This window comes from Anomaloglossus baeobatrachus, chromosome 3, assembly GCF_048569485.1.
Source record: "Anomaloglossus baeobatrachus isolate aAnoBae1 chromosome 3, aAnoBae1.hap1, whole genome shotgun sequence".
Lineage (NCBI taxonomy): Eukaryota > Metazoa > Chordata > Amphibia > Anura > Aromobatidae > Anomaloglossus > Anomaloglossus baeobatrachus.
Genome location: NC_134355.1, coordinates 525,412,492 through 525,436,225, shown reverse-complemented (window position 1 = coordinate 525,436,225; position 23,734 = coordinate 525,412,492). Strand labels below are relative to the sequence as shown.

The following is a 23,734-nucleotide window of genomic DNA, read 5'->3' as shown; positions in this document are numbered from 1 at the left end:
TGCTGATTAGAGAAGCTATAAAACTGACCTTCATTTGAGCTAGTTGAGAATCTGGAGCATTACATTATCAGTTCCATTAAACTCTCAAAATGGCCAGGAAAAGAGAACTTTTATGTGAAACTCAACAGTTAATTCTTGTTCTTAGAAATAAAGGATATTCCATGTGAGAAATTACCAAGAAACTGAAGATTTTCTACAATGGTGTGTACTACTCCCTTCAGAGGAGAGCACAAACAGGTTCTAACCAGAGTAGAAAGAAAAGTGGGAGGCCCCGCTGCACAACTGAGCAACAAGACAGGTACATTAAAGTCTCTAACTTTGAGAAATCGACATCTCACAGGTCCTCAACTGCCATCTTCTTTAAATAGCACCCGCAAACCACCAGTGTCAACGTCTACAGTGAGGAGGTGACTCCGGGATGCTGGCCTTCAGGGAAGAGTGGCAAAGAAAAAGCTATATTTGAGGCTACTATGGGCAAAATAACACCGACATTGAACAGAGGAAGATTGGAAAAAAGTGTTACGGACAGACAAATCGAAGTTTGAGGTGTTTGGATCATACAGAAGAACATTTGCAAGACGCAGAAATACTGAAAAGATGCTGGGAGAGTGCCTAACGCCATCTATCAAGCATGGTAGAGGTAATGTGATGGTCTGGGATTGCTTTGGTGCTGGTAAAGGGGGAGATTTGTACAATGTAAAAGGGAATTTGAATAAGTAAGCTTATCACTCTATTTTGCAATGCCATGCCATACCCTGTGGACAGCGCTTGATTGGAGCCAATTTCATCATACAGCAGGTAAATGACCCAAAGCACATCTCTAAATTATGCATGAACTATTTAGGGAAGCAGCAGGCAGCTGATATTCTATCTGTAATGGAGTGGCCAGCCCAGTCACCAGATCTCAACCCCATTAAGCTGTTGTGGGAGCAGCTTAACCGTATGGTACGCAAAAAGTGCCCATCAAGCCATTCCAACTTCTGAGAGGGGCTTCTGGAAGCATTTGGTAAAATATCTCCAGATTACCTCCGCAAATTAACAGCTAGAATGTCAAAGGTCTGCAAAGCTGTAATTGCTGCAAAGGAGCATTCTTTGACAAAAGCAAAGTTTGAAGGAGAAAAATATTTCAAGTAAAAATCATTATTTCTAACCTAGGTCAATGTCTGGACTATATTTTCTATTCATTATGCAACTCACTTGATAAATAAAAGTATGACTTTTATGGAAAAGACAATTGTCCAAACCTTAGAACTGCAGTGTATATACTAACTATATATATATATATATATATATATATATATATATATATATATATATATATATATATATATATATATATATATATATATATATATATATATATAGTATATATATATAGTATATATATATATATATATATATATATATATATATATATATATATATATATATATATATATATATATATATATACACATACTATATATATATATATACACTATATATATATATATATATATATATATATATATATATATATATATATATATATGTATATATATATATGTATATATATATATATATATATATATATATATATATATATATATATATATATATATATATATATATATATATATATATATATATATATATATATATACTATAATATATATATATATATATATATATATTGGTCTGTACTATATATACAGTACAGACCAAAAGTTTGGACACACCCTCTCATTCAATGAGTTTTCTTTATTTTCATGACTCTGAAAATTGTAGATTCACATTGAAGGCATCAAGTCTATGAATTAACAAATGTGGAATGAAATACTTAACAATAAACTGTGAAACAACTGAAAATATGTCTTATATTCTAGGTTCTTCAAAGCAATCCCCGTTTGCTTTGATTACTGCTTTGCACACTCTTGGCATTCTCTTGAGGAGCTTCAAGAGGTAGTCCCCGAAAATGGTTCTCACTTCACAGGTGTGCCCTGTCAGGTTTAATAAGTTGGATTTCGTGCTTTATAAATGGGGTTGGACCATCAGTTGTGTTGTTCAGAAGTCTGGTGGATACACAGCTGATAGTCCTACTGAATAGACTGTTAGAATTTGTGTTATGGAAAAAAAAAAGCAGCTAAGTAAAGAAAAACGAGTGGCCCTCATTACTTTAAGAAACGAAGGTCAGTCAGTCCGAAAAATTGGGAAAACTTTGAAAGTGTTCCCAAGTGCAGTGGCAAAAACCAGCCAACGCTACAAAGAAACTGGCTCACATGAGGATCGCCCCAGGAAAAGAAGACCAAGACTCACCTCTGCTGCGGAGGATACATTTATCCGAGTCACCAGTCTAAGAAATCGCAGGTTAACAGCAGCTCAGATACAGTGCTGGCCAAAAGTATTGGCACCCCTGCAATTCTGTTAGATAATACTCAGTTTCTTCTTGAAAATGATTGCAATTACAAATTCTTTGGTATTATTTAACTTCATTTATTTTGCTTGCAATGAAAAAACACAAAAGAGAATGAAACAAAAATCAAATCATTGATCATTCCAGATAAAAAAGGTATTGGCACCCTTAGCCTAAAACTTGGTTGCACAACCTTTAGCCAAAATAACTGCGAACAACTGCTTCCGGTAACCATCAATGAGTTTCTTACAATGCTCTCCTGGAATTTTAGACCATTCTTCTTCGGCAAACTGCAAGATTGTGCAGATGGTGGATAAAGAACCTCGACTAACATCCAAACAAGTTAAAGCTAACCTGCAGTCCGAGGGTACAACAGTGTCAACCCGTACTATTCGTTGGCGTCTGAATGAAAAGGGATTGTATGGTAGGATACCCAGGAAGACCCCACTTCTTACCCCGAAACATAAAAAAGCCAGGCTGGAGTTTGCCTGGAGAAAGCCTAAAACGTTTTGGAAGAATGTTCTGTGATCAGATGAGACAAAATTAGAGCATTTTGGGAAAAGCCATAAACTTAAGGTGGCTTTACATGCTACAATATCGCTAAAGCAATCTCGTTGGGGTCAAGGAATTTGTGACGCACATCCAGGCACGTTAGCGATGTCATTGTGTGTGACACCTATGAGCGATTTTGAATCGTCGCAAAAACGTTCAAAATTGCTCATCGGTGACATCACCCCCTATTCCCAATTATCGTTGCTGCTGCAGTATGATGTTGTTCGTCGTTCCTGCGGCAGCACACATCGCTACGTGTGACACCACAGAAACGAGGTACCTCTCCTTGCCTGTGTCCCGCCAACAATGAGGAAGGAAGGAGATGGGCGGGATGTTCATCCCGCTCATCTTCGCCCCTCCACTTTGATTGGGCGCCCGCTTAGTGACGTCGCTGTGATACCGCACGAACCGCCTTAGAAAGGAGGCGGTTCGCCGGTCACAGCGATGTCGATAGGCAGGTAAGTAGTGTGACTGTTCCTAGCGATGTTGTGCGCCACAGGCAGTGATTTGCCTGTGTCGCACAACCAATGGGGCCGGGTACGCACGCTAGCGATATCGGCAATGATATCGCAGCGTGTAAAGCGGGCCATAGAGTTTGCAGGGAAAAAAAAGAGGCATTCAAAGAAAAGAACACGGTCCCTACAGTCAAACATGGTGGAGGGTCCCTGATTTTTTGGGGTTGCTTTGCTGCCTCTAGCACTGGACTGCTTGACCATGTGAATGGCCTTATGAAGTCTGAAGACTACCAACAAATTTTTCAGCATAATGTAGGGCCCAGTGTGAGAAAGCTGGGTCTCCCTCAAAGGTCATGGGTCTTCCAGCAGGACAATGACCTAAAACACACTTCAAAAAGCACTAGAAAATGGCTTGAGAGAAAGCACTGGAGACTACTAAAGTGGCCAGCAATGAGTCCAGACCTGAATCCCATAGAACACCTGTGGAGAGATATCAAAATGGCAGTTTGGAGAATGCACCCTTCAAATCTCAGGGACCTTGAGTAGTTTGCTGAAGAAGAATGGTCTAAAATTCCAGGAGAGCATTGTAAGAAACTCATTGATGGTTACCGGAAGCGGTTGTTCTCAGTTATTTTAGCTAAAGGTTGTGCAACCAAGTATTAGGCTAAGGGTGCCAATACTTTTGTCTGGCCCATTTTTGGATTTTTGTGTGAAATGATCAATGATTTGATTTTTGTTTCATTCTCTTTTGTGTTTTTTTATTGCAAGCAAAATAAATGAAGTTAATAATACCAAAGAATTTGTGATTGCAATCATTTTCAAGAAGAAACTGAGTATTATCTGACAGAATTGCAGGGGTGCCAATATTTTTGGCCCGCACTGTAAGAGGCCAGGTCAATGCCACACAGAGTTCTAGCAGCAGACACATCTCTAGAACAACTGTTAAGAGGAGACTTTGTGCAGCAGGCCTTCATGGTAAAATAGCTGCTAGGAAACTACTGCTAAGGACAAGCAACAAGCAGAAGAGACTTGTTTGGGCTAAAGAACACAAGGAATGGACTTAGACCAGTGGAAATCTGTGCTTTGGTTAGAGGAGTCCAAATTTGAGATCTTTGTATCCAACCACCGTGTTTTTGTGTGACTCAGGAAAGGTGAACGGATGGACTCTACATGCCTGGTTCCACCGTGAAGCATGGAGGAGGAGGTGTGATGGTGTCGGGAGGGCTTTGCTGGTGACACTGTTAGGGATTTATTAAAAATTGAAGGCTGAACCAGTATGGCTACCACAGCATCTTGCAGCGGCATTGTATTCCATCCGGTTTGCATTTAGTTGGACCATCATTTATTTTTGAACAGGACAATGACCCCAAACACACCACCACACTGTGTAAGGGCTAAGAAGGAGAGTGATGGGGTGCTACGCTAGATGACCTGGCTTCCACAGTCACCAGACCTGAATCCAATCGAGATGGTTTGGGGTGAGCTGGACCGCAGAGTGAAAGCAAAAGGGCCAACAAGTGCTAAGGATCTCTGGGAACTCCTTCAAGACTGTTGGAAGACCATTTCCGGTGACTATGGGGCACTTTGCACACTACGATATCGCAAGCTGATGCTTGCGATGCCGAGCGCGATAGTCCCCGCCCCCGGGGATACGATACGATACGCTACGCCAGCTTCACATACACTCACCTGCTCTGACGTCACACGGCAGGCGGCCAATAGAAGCGGAGGGGCGGAGATGTAAACATCACAGCTTCCGCATAGCTGGCGTGAGCCGCAGGACACAGGTAAGGAGATGTTCCTCGCTCCTGCGGCTTCACACACAGCGATGTGGGCTGACGCAGGAACGAGGAACAACATCGTAACATCGGTCATTTCCAAATTATGGAAATGACCGACGCTACACCGATGATACGATTACGACGATTTTGCGCTCGTTAATCATATAAAAAGGCTTTACACACTACGATATCGCCTGCGACGCTGGATGTGCATCACTTTCAATTTGATCCCACCGACTTCTCACCTGCCCCTACCTCTTGAAGCTCATCAAGAGAATGTCAAGAATGTGCAAAGCAGTAATCAAAGCAAAAGGTGGCTACTTTGAAGAACCTTGAATATAAGACATATTTTCAGTTGTTTCACACTTTTTTGTTAAGTATTTCCTTCCACATGTGTTAATTCATAGTTTTGAAGCCTTCAATGTAAATCTACAATTTTCAGAGTCATGAAAATAAAGAAAACTCTTTGAATGAGAAGGTGTGTCCAAACCTTTAATCTGTACTATATATATATATATATATATATATATATATATATATATATATATATATATATATATATATATATATATATATATATATATATATATATTTATTTATTTTTTTTTATTCAATACTTTGTCCTTGTGTCATTTTTCATTAGTACACGTCACTATATTTATGGGCATCTGTGGTTTGATTTATTTGCCTGGATTGGATGAATTGTTACCGATATCTGGTGAAAAATCCATGTCAATAACACCTTTAGAGATATATTTACTCATAAAATTGGTGACATGGTCGGGTGCCATGTGATAATAATTTATAATAATTAATCAGCATGTATATTGTAATTGATTTAAGCTTACTACGTGATCAATTGGTGCATTGATGAGATAAGTAGGGATGTGCAAACCCAAACTGTAAAGTTCAAAGTTCAAACCGGACACCGGGTGTCTGAGACTGAAACTTGGACACGAACTTATAAAAAGTTTGTTTCTGAGTTTGGCGTTCGAGTGCTGTTCATATGCTAGTAAAGTTTGTTGAAAGGCTGCAGCGCAGTCAATCAACAGGCTTTATCACATGCGGAAGATGCCTAAACGCTGCTGTGAATAAAATAAATAAATAAAGCAAAATGACGTGGGGTCCCGCCTATTCATAACCAGTCTAGGTAAAGCAGACAACTGGGGGCTGATATTATGAGGCTGGCATGACTCATGGTTATTTGCCCTTTCCAGCCTAAAAATAGCAGCCCACAGCCACCCCAGAAGTGGCACATCCATTAGATATATTAAGTCTTGCACTTTGCCCAGCTCTTTCTACTTTCCCTGTGCAGTGGCAATTAGGGTAATACTTTTGGGGTTGATGTCAGCTGTGAATTGACAGCTGACATAAAGCCAAGGGGTTAGTAATGAATAGGCATCTATCAGACACCCCCATTACCCTGCAAGTGTACAATTAAACACACACACACACACACACACACACACACACACACACACACACTGTAGAGAAATAGTTTATTTGAATAAAGACTTCCCCACATGCCCTCTTTCACTAAATTATTGAATAGAAATAAATCCTTGAAGTTCCGACGTAATCCAACTATACAATTTTCTATGACCTCCTTCAAATCCTATGGAGCTTCATTCTCAGACCGTTCTAAGAGATTAAAGTTCAATATTGTCATCAGTCATGCATGTGAACAGATGTCTGACTTTTCCTTCATGACTGACACTTATATGACCTTCTTTAAACTTTTATATCATTCATTTACAATTCTTTGTGACAAAATACTTTCTCTATGTGCACAAAGTCTTTGATAAATGTTGACATCAAATGCACTCTTATGCCGGCGTCACACGGGACGATCTATCGTGCGATCGCATGAGCGATCTTACCCGACCCCGTCGTTTTTGCATCACGGGCAATTAGTTGCCCGTGGCGCACAAAGTCGTTAACCCCCTGTCACACGCACTTACCTCCCGGACGGGCGGCGAATATCCTCTTCCTGAAGGGGGAGGGACGTTCGGTGTCACAGCGACGTCACACAGCCGCCGGCCAATAGTAGCGGAGGGGCAGAGATGAGCGGGACGTAACATCCCGCCCACCTCCTTCCTACCACATTGCTGGCGGGACGCAGGTAAACTGTGTTTGTCATTCCCGGGGTGTCACACGTAGCGATGTGTGGTGCCACGGGAACGATGAAAAACCTGAGCACAGAAGGAGGACTGTCATTTTGAAAATGACGTGTCAACGAGCAACGATAAGGTGAGTATTTTTGCTCGTTCACAGTCATTCGGAGGTGTCACACGGTACGACATCTCTAACGATACCGGATGTGCATCACAAATTCCGTGACCTCGCCGACATATCGCACGATATATCGCACTGTGTGACGCCGGCATTAGACCACAAAAAAATGAATCACTGCACGCTGCTCTTCATTTGTGCAAATCACAAGTTGGTCCATCATTGTTTCGTGAATCTGCCACTGGGAAAAAGAACCCTCAAAACATTCAAGAGCTTGAACAAACTGCAAAGGGAGAGTAGGAGAAAATGAGTTGTCCACCACAGCACTGCAGCGTGACACTGCAGGGACGGCTATTGGGGGATACCTTCTGGCCACCGGTCAGTCAGGTTTTCTTTATATGAAGTCGTGACGCCACTCTCGGTAGTTGCAGTCAGGGATGGGTGACCGCCACTGCAGTTTAACGAGCGTCTGGGGCTGATGGTATTGCAGTCGGGTGGTGCGGCCTCCCGAGAGTGAGGCTTGTCCCAGGGGCTCGGGTGTATATGCATGGAACCACAGGTCGCAGAATGACTCAAACACAGTCCAGAAAGCCTTTTAACTTTTTTACTCACATTTGGTTGTTTCTGTGAGATGCCTGGGCAATACTGTGATAACCAGGTGGAGCCAGGAATTCCTGCAGGCCATTCTGAGGGTAGCTATCAACTCGCCTTCCTTGCACTCCTTTTGTTTGGGAGGACTCCTTTCTTGTAGTAAGGTGGAATTCCTCCAGGGAAGCTGTTTCTCACTCCACTCCCCTCCCTGTCCCGTCTGTCGGCAGCGTAGACCTTGGTGAGATGGCTTCTGGCCCTGTCCCCTTGTGGGTCCCCTTGTTGCTGCTTGGGCTCGGACTCTGTGTTTCTGGGGAGGTACAGCAAGTACCCTCACCGGCAGGTTGAGCAGCTCCAGATGATTAGATTTCTGCTCTGGGGACCTGTATCCCCGTGTGTGCCGGAATACCAGCGGCCCCTGTACTCGGCCACCTCTCTGTAGGTGTCTTTCAGGCTGACCCACAGGTACCCGTTCTCCCCCGTTAACAGCTACCACACTCCACAAGGTCTGGCTAGCATGGGTGTACGTCTGCTCCCTTTCACACTCCTGAACACTATGCTCTAGACTGCTTGCTCCTCCTCCTTTTCCTGTCTCTCCTACATCTAGTTTCCAGCCCCTCCTCTACACCCCTTGCATGGAATTGAAAGTTAACTTCTTCAGGGCTACCCAAGGGTCCCTTCTAATGGTGTGGGAGACCTGGTTGCTAGGTGTTTGTATGTGCACACCTCATCCTGCCCTTTGGAGATTACCTGGAAGCACTGCCCCAGCATGGATGCAATACTCTGTGGTGCCTGACCAAGTCAGGGGTGCCACAAAAATACCAGCTGAGAAATGCAAAAAGCTTATAGAGGACTACAGAAACATTTGGAGGCTGTCATCAATGACAAAAGGTGTGCAACTAAGTATTAATTAGGGGTGCCTTTATTGCTGCACATGTTGTTTATTCTGTTTCTTATTTGAAATTGCAACATGTAAGTTTACAAACAATGTTTTATTGTTGTATTACTTTGGACTACTAATTAAAAAATCCTGAGTATATAACTTTGATACATTTCCATTTCTTTCTGAAGATATTGTACAGTCTATGAAAAAAATTAAGGGGTGCTAATAATGGTGAGCAACACTGTACATACACACAAGCCCTGATTCATGAAGACCGGCATTGTTCATGCCAGTCTTGATGACAAGGTGTGATGGAGTTACACGCACCTGATTCATTAGAAGGCGCATTCCTTTTCATGAATCTGACCGTCGGACTAGTGACATGCACCTCTATATGAGACCAGAGTAAGATTTGTGATTTAACCCCTTAACGACCCATGACGTACTGGGTACGTCATGGATCGTGTGCCGGTAAGCCTCGCCCCCTGCCACCGGCGGCGATCCACGCACATATCAGCTGTTATCAACAGCTGACGTGTGCCTGCTAGCCGCGGGTGGAATCGCTTCCACCTGCGGCCATTAACCCCTTACATTTCGCTGCCAAAATCTGGCAGCGATATGTATATGGGCGCCGCCATGACAGTCACTTACCCCGCCCCCACCGGAAGTCACGTGACATGATCACGTGACTTTCGATGGTTGCCATGGTAGCACAGGGTCATGTGATGACGCCTGTAGCTAACATGACTCACTTCCTCTCAATGCCGGAATACAGGCGGCATTGAAAGTAAAGCAGCAAATCTGCAGTTCTCAGCTCTGTAGCTGAGATCTGCAGATAGTGCAGAGCGATCGGATTGCGTAAAATAAAAAAAAAAAAAGGAAAAAAAAAAGTTTTAAAAAATAAAAAAACCTAAAAGTTGAAATCACCCCCCTTTCACCCCATTGAAAATTAAAGGGTAAAAAAAATAAAAAATATGTTCATAAATGCCCGATCTATCAAAATATAAAATCAATGAATTTGATCAGTAAACGGCGTAGCGGCAAAAAAATTCCAAACGACAAAATTACGTTTTTTTAGTCGCCGCAAATTTTGCGCAAAATACAATAACAGGCGATCAAAACGTAGCATCTGCGAAAAAATGGTACCGTTAAAAATGTCAGGTCGAGACGCAAAAAATAAGCCATCAATGGGCCTCAGAGCCTGAAAAATGAGAACGCTACGGGTTTTGGAAAATGGCGCAAAACGTGCGCCACTTTTTTTGGACAAGCTTGTGAATTTTTTTTAACCCCTTAGATACAAGTAAACCTATACATGTTTGGTGTCTGCAAACTTGCACTGACCTGAGGCATCACATAGATACCTCAGTTTTACCATATAGTGAACACAGTGAATAAATATCCCAAAAACTATTGTACGATCACACTTTTTTTGCAATTTTTCCGCACTTGGAATTTTTTTGCCGTTTTCCAGTACACTATATGGTAAAACTTATGGTTACATTTAAATGTACAACTCATCCTGCAAAAAACAAGCCCTCATATGGCAAGATTGATGGAAAAATAAAAAAGTTACACCTCTCGGAAGAAGGGGAGCAAAAAACAAAAAACGCAAAAACGGAAAGTGCCTGGGGGCTGAAGGGGTTAAGGAATGCCACTGTTCATCAATTTGATGAGCATGGGTTTCCTTCAAATCTTCACCCACTTTGTAAGAGCTAGGAGAAAATGGTGTGAGAATGCCATAAGTCGCAAAATTTTAACGCAGCCTCATGTTGCATTAACAATTTGATGCTTTTCAAAGCTTTTACACTGGCATAAAAGCTCTGATGAATGGGACCCTAATTATATCTTTCTCTGGGTTATTAATGCAGCAAATTTTCTACATTTTTCTAACATCACCATGTTGCTCTAGAAACATGGATGGTTTTTTTTTTATAATGACCGTATGTTAGTATCTGGTTTGAGTTATTATTAGTACATTGAAGCAATTTAATGAATACACATTCTTTTTTCTTATACAACAGTAGAACAGCACAAACCATCACATGGTTATTCTCCACATCACATAGCTCGAAAAGGAAAGGTGGGCTGTTTTTTATCTAGAATAGTTAAGTGCTTGCTGAATAAAACAACAGTGCAATATGTAGCTCATCTTATTAAAGACACAAGCAGCCTGCTCTATGTGACAGATAGCTCGATACAATATGGTGAAGGTTTTATGTCCCGAATAAATATTGTATAATGTTAGAGTATGTTACCTATATCTGCCTCATTTCTTGGATCTGCAGTAAAACTGATTAAGATGTGGATGTATGGCTGTGTTTTCATGGCTGACGGCAGATTTGTTTTCCGGCAGATGTGCCTGTGTACACATATGTGCTGCACAAAGCTGAGAAATGAGAAAAAAATCTAAATGTGTGTGCATGGTTGGTTTTAGACAATGTATGGTCCTTGGCCAAATTAAAGGATGGACCCACAAGCTGAATTAATGTACCTACAACACCGTGAAGGTAAGTAGTGATGGGCGAGAATGCTCGATGCTGCTCGGTACTTAAACAACCATTGGGGTGCTTGAGATGCTTGATACTCGATCAAGTATCCTGCTATGCAGGCACCATGCTTGAGTCCTCGGCCCGCATGTTTTTCAGCTTTTATCAGCCACTATGTTGGCTACTGGCCTTAATGTGATTAGCTGGCGGCATAGTAAATGGCCAAAGTCTGGTCACGCATACTCACTGTACTCAGCTCAGAGAAGGGTTATGGAGGCTGGGAATGTGGGTTATCCTCAGAAGAGGTAGCAGAAGGATCCGCATCAAGGTGCTGCATGGCTTTGTTGCAAGTGATGGCGCTTACAGAGTGGCTGGATAGTTCATCTCCTAGGTCATTCACCAAAATAAAAGATGTGGTGAGGCCGTCCATGAGCCGCAATTCAATTTCTGTTGGTCGGTCCCCCAGTCCAACAGCATGCAGTATTATACAAAAGATTCACTTTGTCTCCTGCAGAACCTGTGTGAGGTCATACCCATGTGACCAGAAGGGGCTGGGCCTCAGCCACCAAAGCTGGATACCAGGTCACATGGGTATGACCTCACACAGGTCCTGCAACAAAGTGAATTGTTTATAAACAAATTAAAGGCATCAAAGGACCTCATTGCATTGTTTCAGGGCAACAACTACACTAAGCATGCAAACAGAGAACAAAAAAGTCTTTATATTTGCCCACATAACATCACATCTCCAAATCAGAATCGACAGGAAAAAAGCACCGGTATCAAGGTATAGAAAGAATATGTTTTTATTAAATATCAAAAGAGGTGCAAGGAGATAGAAAATACATGTAATACATATAATAAATAAACAGCACAAACGACAGATGTGGGTGAAAGTGCTCCACACATCCACCCAGATAATTCAGCCATATAGAGCTCAGGTATGTTATTGCCAGCAAGTGAATATATCTTACAAAGTACAAAGGACATTCACCCAGATGGTAACCCCACAGTGCCTCCCAACAGGGATGTAAATAATAGTCAAATAGGGAACAAACTGGGGGGAAAAAAAATCCAATGTCATGGTACATCACATTATAAGGGCAATACAATCATATCCAGAGCTTATCAAGTTTTTTCCAAGGCCAGGTTAGGTGTGGGGAAGGAAAGCCCCTACACATATTTCGCGTGTTACTGCTTCCTCAGGGGACCGTGACCTCACACAGGTCCTGCAACAAAGTGAATAGTTTGTATAATACTTATGCTAATTGTAACAGAGGGAGGGGATAACTATGAATATATTATCTGCTTCATTGCAACTGCCACTCAGCAAGCAGCTAATTTTATAAACTTTACTTTTTTGGAGTTCAAAACCTAAACATCCGAACTGACCACTACAGGTGTGTATAGAATCAGCCTGATAGTGCCAGTATAGCACTGGCTTTAGGTTATATACGAAAATCCTGGCGATTGGTTCCCTTTAATGCAGCCCCATAGTCGTCTGGCCACCATGATTAATACATACTCACTGCTCCTCGTTCCCCCACTGCTCCGGTATCCCCAGTGCGTCCACTGTTCTACCACTCTGACAGCTCAGCACACAAGAGCGCACAGTAATGATGTCATTGCACTCCGCAGTACTGAGCTGGCAGAGGCAAAGTGGAGACAGAAACTGCAGGAGAATGATAAGAGAGGCAGCACGCCGATACAATTGAAAGTGCAATCCTCCGCGGGAGGGGGAGGCTCGAGGGGGGGGGCTGATCCGTGTGGCCTGCCGCCATTGGCGGTATGCCATTGTGTCATACGCGAGTGGGCACCCTCGGCGGTCCAGGGCCTTGGCAGTTGCCCAGGTGCGCTGGGTGCTGACGCCGGCCCTGACTGTTGGCATTGTCCTGTGGCCACAGTTTGATAAAGTGTCAGGAAAGGAGCACCATGCAGCTGGTTTCAGTATACAGATATTGCACAGTCCATGAGCTGGGGGAGCTCACAGGAAAGAGTGGTGGGGAAGAGTGGTGAGGCAGAGTGGAGGAACTGTGTGACATGGCAGAGAGGCAGGCCAGAGCAACAGGGCAAAGAGTAAGTAGAGTGACAGGGCAGAGTGATGGGGCAGAGTGATGGAGTAGAGTGATGAGGCAGAGTGAAGAGGAAAAGTGAAGGGCCGAAGTTACAGGGCAACGTGATAGGGCAGAGAGGCAGCGCATAGAGGTGGGGAAGTGTCACAGACCTGCACATACCTGGACTCCCCATCATCAGGTCCGACTCCAGACACAGGTCAGGGATCACACTATTTCTGACTTTCAGGACCCTGAAGCCTTTTGCACTACACAGGGAGGGAGGAAGATTCTATCACAGATATGAAATAAGGAACAGAACAGAAGCTCTCCAGTCCTCACATGATACAATCACCTCCCCAGAGAAGTGCTGTCCTGAGTCTCCTGCTCTCCACTCACCAAAAGCACAGCCAGCAGGGTCTGTGCAGAGCTGCTGTCCTCACAGTCTTCAGAGACAGCAGCACATCATACTGATCCATAAATACTGACTGGGGGTGCAGAGCGTCCTCCTGCTCAGCGCAGACTTCCTTCACCTTTCAGATTCCTGTGTGAGAGCAATCTGCATTTTGATTGGTGCTGTCTTACCTATCAGCGCTTTGCTTTCATTTTCTCCTGCTCTCACTGCAGCCTGATCTCTGTGCCCTCACAACACCCTGCCTCTCCAGCAAATGCCAGATTTGCGAACTACTTTACCCTGCAGCTGCTCTATTCCAGAGTTAAGAGTAGCAGAAGCTACAGGTGGGCCCCTCTGAGCACAGAGACCAGGGCAACTGCCCCCTCTGCCCCCCTGGTAGCTAAGCTACAGATCTAAAGTAACTGCAGGCTTTCATCTCAAACCTGAACAAGCCCTTTAATGGAAAAATAAAACACAGTAGAATGCCCAATCCTAATGGCGTGTAATTTACTTAGTGTCAGGATTTAGCTCTGTTTACCATACCTCCCAACTTTTAAAGAAGGAAAAGAGGGACAAAGTTTGCGGCGCGCGTAGCGCGCCGCGGCAAATTTTTAGGTCACGCCCCCTAACCACACCCATTTCACAGTCACGCCCATATCCACTCCCCATCCACACCCATTCAGCACAAACACGCAGGCAGCCGGCGGGCCTCCAGCACGGACACGCAGGCAGCCGGCGGGCCTCCAGCACGGACACGCAGGCAGCCGGCGGGCCTCCAGCACGGACACGCAGGCAGCCGGCGGGCCTCCAGCACGGACACGCAGGCAGCCGGCGGGCCTCCAGCACGGACACGCAGGCAGCCGGCGGGCCTCCAGCACGGACACGCAGGCAGCCGGCGGGCCTCCAGCACGGACACGCAGGCAGCCGGCGGGCCTCCAGCACGGACACGCAGGCAGCCACAGTGAGGCGGCCGGTCGCCTTCACAGACAGGCGGCCGGCCGCCTTCACAGACAGGCGGCGGGCCGCCCGCACAGAGAGGCGGCCAGCCGCCCGCAGAGAGAGGCGGCCGGCCGCCCGCACAATGAGGCGGCGGGCCGCCCGCACAGACAGGCGGCGGGCTGCCCGCACAGACAGGCGGCGGGGGGCGCCCGCACAGACAGGCGGCAGGGGGGCGCCCGCACAGACAGGCGGCAGGGGGGCGCCCGCACAGACAGGCGGCAGGGGGGCGCCCGCACAGACAGGCGGCAGGGGGGCGCCCGCACAGACAGGCGGCGGGGGGCGCCCGCACAGACAGGCGGCCGGCCGACCGCACAGACAGGCTCCGGCCGGGGGTGAGGGGGGAGGGAGGGAAATCAGCGCTGGGGAGATTAGTTTACTGTACCAGCAGCAGCACAGGCAGCGCTCCTCTCTATGCCACGTCTACTAGGATGGTAGGAGGGAAAAGCAGGGAGGCGGAGAGAGAGTGGGTGGGCGGAGCCCGGGAGCCGGCCGTCCCGCCCGTGGCAACGGGACAAACAACGTAAAGCGTGAAAGTCCCGCTGTATCCGGGACGGTTGGGAGGTATGCAGCATGTTAGAATGTGTACATAAGATCCCGCTGGTGGTGGCCGCAGCTTATAGGCCCCAATTCTGGTGACAGGTTCCCTTTAAAGTGAACCTGTCAGGTGCAATATGCACTCAGAGCCAGGAGCAGTTCTGGGTGTATATTGCTAATCCCTGCCTAACCGTCCCTGTATACACTAGCATAGATAAAGAGATCAAGAACAAATATTTTTAAAGATCTTATATCTTATGCTAATGAGCGCGGGGACTAGTCACAAGGGCGTTACTTCACTTGGCTAGTCGGCTCGCATAGCATGTTAGCATGTTATTACGCCCCTGTGTGAGTACTAACACGCTATATGAGCCGACTAGCCAAGTGAAGTAACGCCCTTGGGACTAGTCCCCGCGCTAATTAGCATAAGATATAAGCTCTTTAAAAATACTTTTTCTATAGATGCCTTTATCTATGCTAGTGTATACAGGGACAGTTAGGGAGGGATTAGCAATATACACCCAGAACTGCTCCTGGCTCTGAGTGCAGATTGCACCTGATAGGTTCCCTTTAAAGGGAAACTGTCACCAGAAATTTAGCAAAAAAAATAAAAGATTCCCCTCTGCAGCTCCTGGGATGAATTCTGGAAAGGTTCCTGTTGCTATTGTGCCCCCTTTGAGACCTAAAATAATACTTTATGAAGTCTTACCTTTTTGTATGCAAATCTGTTTTTATGGTCACGGGGGCGGGCTGCCTGGCGTCCGTTATTCCCCCTCCTGCCGCTGTACGCCGTCCCCCATTGCTCATTTCCATACATGAGGACGCCTTCCTCATGTAACTGTCCTCCTGAAGTTTTGTGCATGCCCAGTGCCACTCTCGCGGGAGTGAGCACTGTGCAAAGTGTGAACGCTTTTGAGGTGATTGCGCAGGCGCGAGATTATGGGCGGCGCTGTGATTGTCATCAGCAGCGTTATCCAAGTACCCACCCATAATCTTGTACCCACGCTTCTCACTCTGCCTCCACTGTTATGCGCAAGCACTGTCCATATGAACCATGTTACCTATTACCGTGGGCGCGAGATTATGGGCGGCGCTGTGATTGTCATCAGCAGCGTCATCCAAGTACCCGCCCATAATCTCGTGCCCGCGCTTCTCACTCTGCCTCCACCGTTATGCGCAAGCACTGGCCATATGAACCACGTTACCTATTACCATGGGCGCGAGATTATGGGCGGCGCTGTGATTGTCATCAGCAGCGTCATCCAAGTACCTGCCCATAATCTTGTGCCCGCGCTTCTCACTCTGCCTCCACCGTTATGCGCAAGCACTGGCCATATGAACCACGTTACCTATTACCATGGGCGCGAGATTATGGGCGACGCTGTGATTGTCATCAGCAGCGTCATCCAAGTACCCGCCCATAATCTCGTGCCCGCGCTTCTCACTCTGCCTCCACCGTTATGCGCAAGCACTGGCCATATGAACCACGTTACCTATTACCATGGGCGCGAGATTATGGGCGGCGCTGTGATTGTCATCAGCAAAGTCATCCAAGTACCCGCCCATAATCTCGTGCAAGCAGTAATAGGTAACATGGTTCATATGGCCAGCACTTGCGCATAACGGTGGAGTCAGAGGGAAAAGTGCGGGCACGAGATTATGGGCGGGTACTTGGTTAACGCTGCTGATGACAATCACAGCGCCGCCCATAATCTCGTGCCTGCGCAATCACCTGAAAAAGCGTTCACATGCGCAAAACTTCGGGAGGACAGTTACATGAGGAAGGTGTCCTTGTGTATGTAAATGAGCAATGGGGGACTGCGTAAAGCGGCAGGAGGGGGATAACGGACGCCAGACAGCCCGCCCCCGTGACCATAAAAACACATTTGCATACAAAAAGGTAAGACTTCATAAAGTATTTTTGTAGGTCTCAAAGGGGGCACAATAACAACAGGAACCTTTCTAGAAGCAGCCCAGGAGCTGGAGAGGGGAATCTATTACTTTTATTGTGAAATTTCTGCTGACATGTTCCCTTTAACTGGTAGAGGAGCCAGGATAAAGCAGAGCTGAAGCTGTTGGGAAGCTAGGACCCAGCAGCTCTGCTCCACAGGCAGGAGACCACTGATCGGTAATAGAAGCCTGCAGATGTCACTCTGCATAGGTTATTACTGGCCAGTGCTATCTGCAGGAGAGAGAAGTGCTGATTGCACGGTCTCCTCAGCTTCCTGACTCCCCGCGTGTCTGCAGCAGTGAGAAGCCGCACACGGGGAATCAGAGAGAACAGCTGCAGACAAACGCAGGCTCCGGGACTGGGGGGGGTCGGCTCTGGTGCAGGGGGGGGGGCTCTGCTGCAGGGGGGGGTCGCTCTGCTGCAGGGGGGTCGCTCTGCTGCAGGGGGGTCGCTCTGCTGCAGGGGGTGATTCATACCTCAGCAGCAGTCACAGGAGTAGGTGCGCGCTCGGCTCTGTAATGAATAGTAGAAGGGAGAAACAGCGAGGCGGGGCTACAGTGGGTGGGTGGAGCCGGGATAAACAGCCTCACGGGCGGGACCCGGGATCAAAGGCTCAGACGAGGGACTGTCCCGCTGTATCCGGGACGGTTGGGAGGTATGCTGTTTACTGTTTCCAGCAGTCATCATATGGACACTCCACTCACATACAATTGTAATACTTTGGCTATTCCGCGGAAACGCTGCGTTTTGAAATGCAGTGTTTTCAGTGCCAAATTGCATGCGTTCAGCTTCCCCAGCAAAGTCTATGAGAAAGCCGAAAATTCAATGCACACGATGCGTTTCTAAATGCAGCGTTTTGGATGCCCAAAATCGATGCGGAAAAAAAAGCAGCATGTCACTTCTTTTGTGCGTTGTAGCTGCGTTCTCCACCCATTGAAATCAATGATGTGGGTCAAAACACAACCAAAATGCACTTGGACTGCATTTTTGTTGCGTTCCGCATGCTTTTTTGACAAGCAAAACGCAGGTCTTTTCAGTCTCTCTCTGTCAATGTCGGTCAATCTGTGTCTGTGGATGTCGGTGAATCTCCCTCTGTCTGTCGGTCGGTCTCTTTCTCTGTCAGTTGGTCGCTCTGTCTGTCTCTCTCTCGCTCTGTCTGTCCCTCTCTCTTTCCGTCGGTCAGTCTCTCCCCTTCTCTCATACTCACCGATCCCCAATCACCAGCGCGGCGCTGCACGGCTGTCACACTGCTCCGGCGGCTTTTCCTCTTTTGAAAATGCCGGCCGCTCATTATTCAATCTGGTATTCCCTGCTTTCCCTGCCCACCGGCGCATATGATTGGTTGCAGTCAGACATGCCCCCACGCTGAGTGACAGCTGTCTCACTGCAACCAATCACAGCCGCAGGTGGGCGGGTCTATATCGTGCAGTAAAATAAATAAATAAATAAATAATTAAAAAAAAAACAACGTGCGTTCCCCCACAATTTGGATACCAGCCAGGGTAAAACCACACGGTTGAAGGCTGGTATGCTCAGGATGGGGAGCTCCACGTTATGGGGAGCTACCCAGCCTAACAATATCAGCCAGCAGCCACCCGGAATTGCCGCATCCTTTAGATGCCATAGTCTCGGGACTCTACCCGGCTCATCCCGAATTGCCCTGGTGCAGTGGCAATCGAGGTAATAAGGAGTTAATGGCAGCAACCCATAGCTGCTACTAACTCCTAGGTTAATCATGGCAGGTGTCTCCCCGAGATATCTTCCATGATTAACCTGTAAGTTAAAGAAAACAAACACACATCCAAAAAATCCTTTATTTGGAATAAAAGACAAAAAAACCCCACCCTCTTTCACCACTTTATTAAAATCCTCAAATACCCCTCCAGGTCCGACGTAATCCACACGAGGTCCCACGATGCTCTCAGCTCTGCTACATGAAGCTGACAAGAGCGGTCACAGACCAGACCTCCCTCTGTCAGCTCCACGCAGCAACTGAAGTGAGCCGCGCGATTGAAGTGACCGGTGGTAGGGCCGCAGGTGTGTGTGTATGCTCTATTCCAACAAAATCCCCATACTCAGATTTTACCGGTAGTAACATTTCTTTACTATGAAACATATTTATAACACAGTCAACCGAACTATCTGCGCACATGTGTATGGTGGAGTCCCCGGATCTTCACTCCTTCCAGGTACGCAGCAAGAAAAAAAAAAGAAAAGAGAAAAACACAAAGAAATGGCGGCAACTTTCCCTAACTTTCCCTACAATCACGTACCAGTCTATCCCAGAAGAAGATGCCGCTGCCACGTCACAGGCCTGGAGTCTCACGATGATGGGTCCCGGTGCAGCGCTGAAGGGATGCAGCTCCTCGGTCTTCTCCTTTGATCTTCTCCCGCTGGTAACGGATTCTAGTCAGTCTCTTAGTCCCGGGGCACACCGAGCAGAAGAAGGGAGGTCACGGTTGCACGGATGGCTCCCTTCTGTCGGTAACGGCCCCTGCACTTGCACTCAGGGTGCGATGCTCTGCAGTCAAGTTGTCACAGCCCCTGGATATGCACTCCGGGCGCGATGCTCTGCAGTCCGGTTAGATCCTCGGTGAAAACAAAGTCCTGCAAACCGGGGATGGCAGAAACCACTTTCACAGGGTGATTCTTCCAAGAATCCGGTTGCAAAAGAGCCCTCTGTTCAGGGAGACCACACGTAGCTCTGTGCTGGCTGAGCTCCGGGTCTGTACAGTCCTCCCGCTTTTTTTCCTCCTGGTTAGAACACACAAGCTGTAGGGATTTCCCACCTCTGTGTCTGTGATTGCACAGTCACTGCCCCCTTGTGGGCAAGTGCTGAAGCAATGTTAAAATCCATTTCTACATTGATGATGCAGTCTGAATGGTTGATCCCATTACATACCCCCCCCCACTTAAAGGTTGGCAGTCCCTGTCAACTACCGTCGGTTCCCAGGCAGTGATGACTGCAGATGTCACAGGGGTTGGTTGAGAAGTGGGCCATATATACTGGTCCCTGTAAGACTGCCCGGGCGGGATCCCAGCAGTGGTGCGGTCAGTGCGTCTCAAGGGTCAGTTGTTCCCCTCCCCGTCACTGTCTTTACGTCCCACTTCAGTCAGCACTCCGGGGGAAGAACTGGGTTGTGTAGGTGGGTCACCGGTCTCAGAGTCGACGTGATCACTATGCTGGGAAACGTCCGTGACGTCAGTCGTGTCGGCAACGTCACCCCCTCCGGGTACTGTGGTAGGGGAGTCAGGCTGGGATCGGCAGGGACGCAACATATTTCGGTGCACAGTGCGGATGCTGCGACTGTCTTCACCCCGCACTCGGTATACATGCCCGTTGGGGTAGGGGCGTTCGATTATCCGGTAGACCTCAGTCTCCCACTTGGCTCAAAGTTTCCCTTGTGGCTTCTTGATACGGAGCAGGATTAGCTGTCCCAACTTCAAGGGGTGCTCTTGCACGGGGAGTGGGTCAGCATGTATCTGGCCCCGGATTTGTTGACTCACCAGCCGGTGTACAGTCTCCATCTTCTGTGGGTGAGCATTTAGCCAGGAGGGGTAGTTATGGCAGACATCATCTCCAGGGCGGAATAGGTTCAGGTCATGGACCCCTTTTCCGGGGCGGCCAAAGAGAAGGGTGTGTGGGGTGTAACCAGTCACGGAGTGGACCTGGGTGTTGTAGGCCCATACTAGATCGGGAAGGAATTGGGGCCATTGGTCTTTCTTATCATCGGCCAAGGTGCGGATCAGCTGGAGTAGAGTCCGGTTGAAGCGTTCACATGCACCGTTCCCTTGTGGGTGGTAAGGAGTGGTCCTTGACTTCTGGATCCCATACATCCGATGCAGCTCTTCGATGACTCGGCCTTCGAAACAAGCTCCCTGGTCGGAGTGCAACCTCTCTGGACACCCATAGACGTGGATGAACTGTCGACAGATGGCCCGTGCAGCCGATTCAGCCGTCTGGTCTTTGGTAGCAACAGCGACAGCGAATTTTGTGAAGTGATCCACCATGACTAGGCAGTACTGATAGCCACTGCTCGCCGTCCCAATCAGCAGATAGTCCACCATCAACAGCTCAAGGGGCCTGGATGTTTTAATTGTCTGGACAGGTGCACGCTGCTCAGGGGACTTGTGTAGTTCACAGGTGCGACAGGTTTGGCAGACGTCTTCAACCAGCTTGCGGAGCCCCGGACAATAGATGGACTGTTGAATCCACCGAAAGGTCTTGTCTATTCCGAAGTGTCCATTCCTTTTGTGGGCTTTGGCCACCATCTCACGGGACAATTGATCAGGCACCACAACTTGTGTGCATTCCTCCAGCATGTGCGACAAGAGAACCTTCCGGTATAGCACTCCTTCTCTCAGAATCAGCCGGTCCCACTGACTGAGCAGGGTCAAGGTCCCGGTAGACAGTTGTGCCCGTATATCGGCGGGAGGCTTCTGCTGCCGCTTCACCCATTGTTTGAGTAGAGCCCATTCAGGGTTCTGGTCCTGGAGCCTGCACCACTCCTGGGGTGGCAAGGCGACCCCCACTGGAGTTCCAGCTTCGCCCACAACGAACTGGCGGTAATCCATCATCTGTTGGGCGAGCTTTGCAAAGTCAGGCGTCTCGTCCCCTTCTAATTCTTCATCCCGGTCTCGGTGGAGTAAGGGGTATGACACTCTAGACAGGCTGTCCGCATTTTGATTCTAAGCTCCAGCCCTATATTTGATCTTGTAATTGAACTTGGAGAGCCGAGCCATCCAACGCTGCTCCATGACTCCGAGCTTCGCATTTTCTAAGTGGGCCAACGGGTTGTTATCGGTCAGGACTAGTACTTCGGTCCCCGTGAGGTACCATGCAAATTTCTCCGCCATAGCCCACGTTAGGGCCAACAGCTCCAGCCGGAACGAGCTATAATTGGTGGGATTCTTCTCGCCCTCATGTAGGGACCGACTGGCATAGGCTATGACCCGTTCCTTGCCTTCTTGTACCTGTGAAAGTACTGCCCCTAGACCCTGTAGACTGGCATCGGTGTGTAGTTGGAAGGGCAGGTTGTAGTCCGCATATGCCAGGATGGGGGAAGACGTTAAGGCACCCTTTAGGGCTTGGAAGGACTCTTCCTGGCTGGGTCCCCAGCTGATGGATCGTCCTCTGGGGTTGTTGGTGGTCCCTCGAAGCAGGTCATGCAAGGGTGCAGCAAGCCGGGCGAAGTTTTTGACGAACCGGCGGTAGTAGCCGGCCAACCCCAGGAAAGCCCTGACCTCCTTGACGTTTGTGGGCTGCGGCCAATCCCGTACGGCGGCTATCTTCTCTGAAGACGGCTGAACACCTTTGGCTGAGATCCGGTGGCCCAGGTAATTGATCTCGGGCTGCAGAAGACGGCACTTGCTGAGTTTCAACTTCAGGCCATGTTCTCTCAACCTACTGAACACACGGCCCAGCTGCTGCAGGTGTTCTTCAAATGTGGCCGAATAGACTACAATGTCGTCCAGGTAGATGAGGGTGAAGTCAAAGTTGAAGTCTCCCAAGCAGCGCTCCATCAGCCGCTGGAAAGTCCCCGGCGCGTTGTTCAGACCAAAGGGCATCCGGTCGAACTCGTACAGGCCCATGGGTAGGATGAAAGCAGTCTTCTCTCTATCTTTCTCGTGCATGGGTACCTGCCAATATCCGCTGGCCAGATCCAATGAAGAGAAGTATTTGGCTTTCTTCAGGGCTGTCAGGGATTCTTCGATCCTTGGCAAAGGGTACGAGTCCCGGATGGTGCAAGCATTCAAACGGCGGTAGTCCACACAGAACCTCAGGGACCCGTCCTTCTTCTTGACTATCACCACCGGTGCAGGCCAGGGGCTCTGGCTTTCTCGTACCACTCCAGCGTGTAGCATGGAATTCAGGAGATTTTTCACTTCTTGGTATTGCTGGGGATGTATTTGGCGGTACCTTTCACGGATCGGAGCAGCGTCACCTGTGGGGATTTCGTGCTTGATACTGGTGGTGCACCCAAAGTCGGTGTCATGCCGGGCAAAGGACGCCTGATGCTCTTGAAGTAGCTCTTCCACCTGGGACACCTCCCGTTTGGAGTATTGGGATACGTCCAACTGACACTTCTCTCGTAGTTCTCGCCCTGCGTTGGTGTCACCCGCGACAGCGGCCATGGCAGAGACCGTCACTGTCCAATCTCCCTCTGTAGACGGTACAAACTGGAGGGGGCTCATAGGGTTCACCTCTTCGGTTAGAGCGTAGACTCGGGCGAGCTGTGTCCCGGCTTCTAGGTCAACGCTCACGTTAGCCGTGTTGCCCAGCCTGACAGGAATTCTTCCCTTTCTCACTACGGTTAGAGTTCGAGCGACTAGTAGATTCAGCTTCCCTTCCTTCGGGCTGCGCGGCTCAAGCAGCACCTCCACGCCTTCAAGCTGTCTCGTGGTGCTAAGGGGTAGTGAGATAACTGTCTCTTTC

General features: G+C 47.7%; 1 long non-coding RNA gene across 1 annotated transcript in view; it reads right to left on the bottom strand.

Annotated features, from left to right (window-relative positions):
- LOC142295493 (uncharacterized) overlaps positions 1-13,942 on the bottom strand; it is a 57,049-nt gene extending 43,107 nt beyond the window's left edge. Inside the window, exons 1-2 of the long non-coding RNA XR_012751472.1 lie at positions 13,820-13,942; positions 13,604-13,689 (exon numbers count right to left, since the gene is read on the bottom strand). This is a non-coding gene — a long non-coding RNA (uncharacterized LOC142295493). The remainder of the gene's footprint in view (positions 1-13,603; positions 13,690-13,819) is intronic.
- Positions 13,943-23,734: the final 9,792 nt, after the last annotated feature.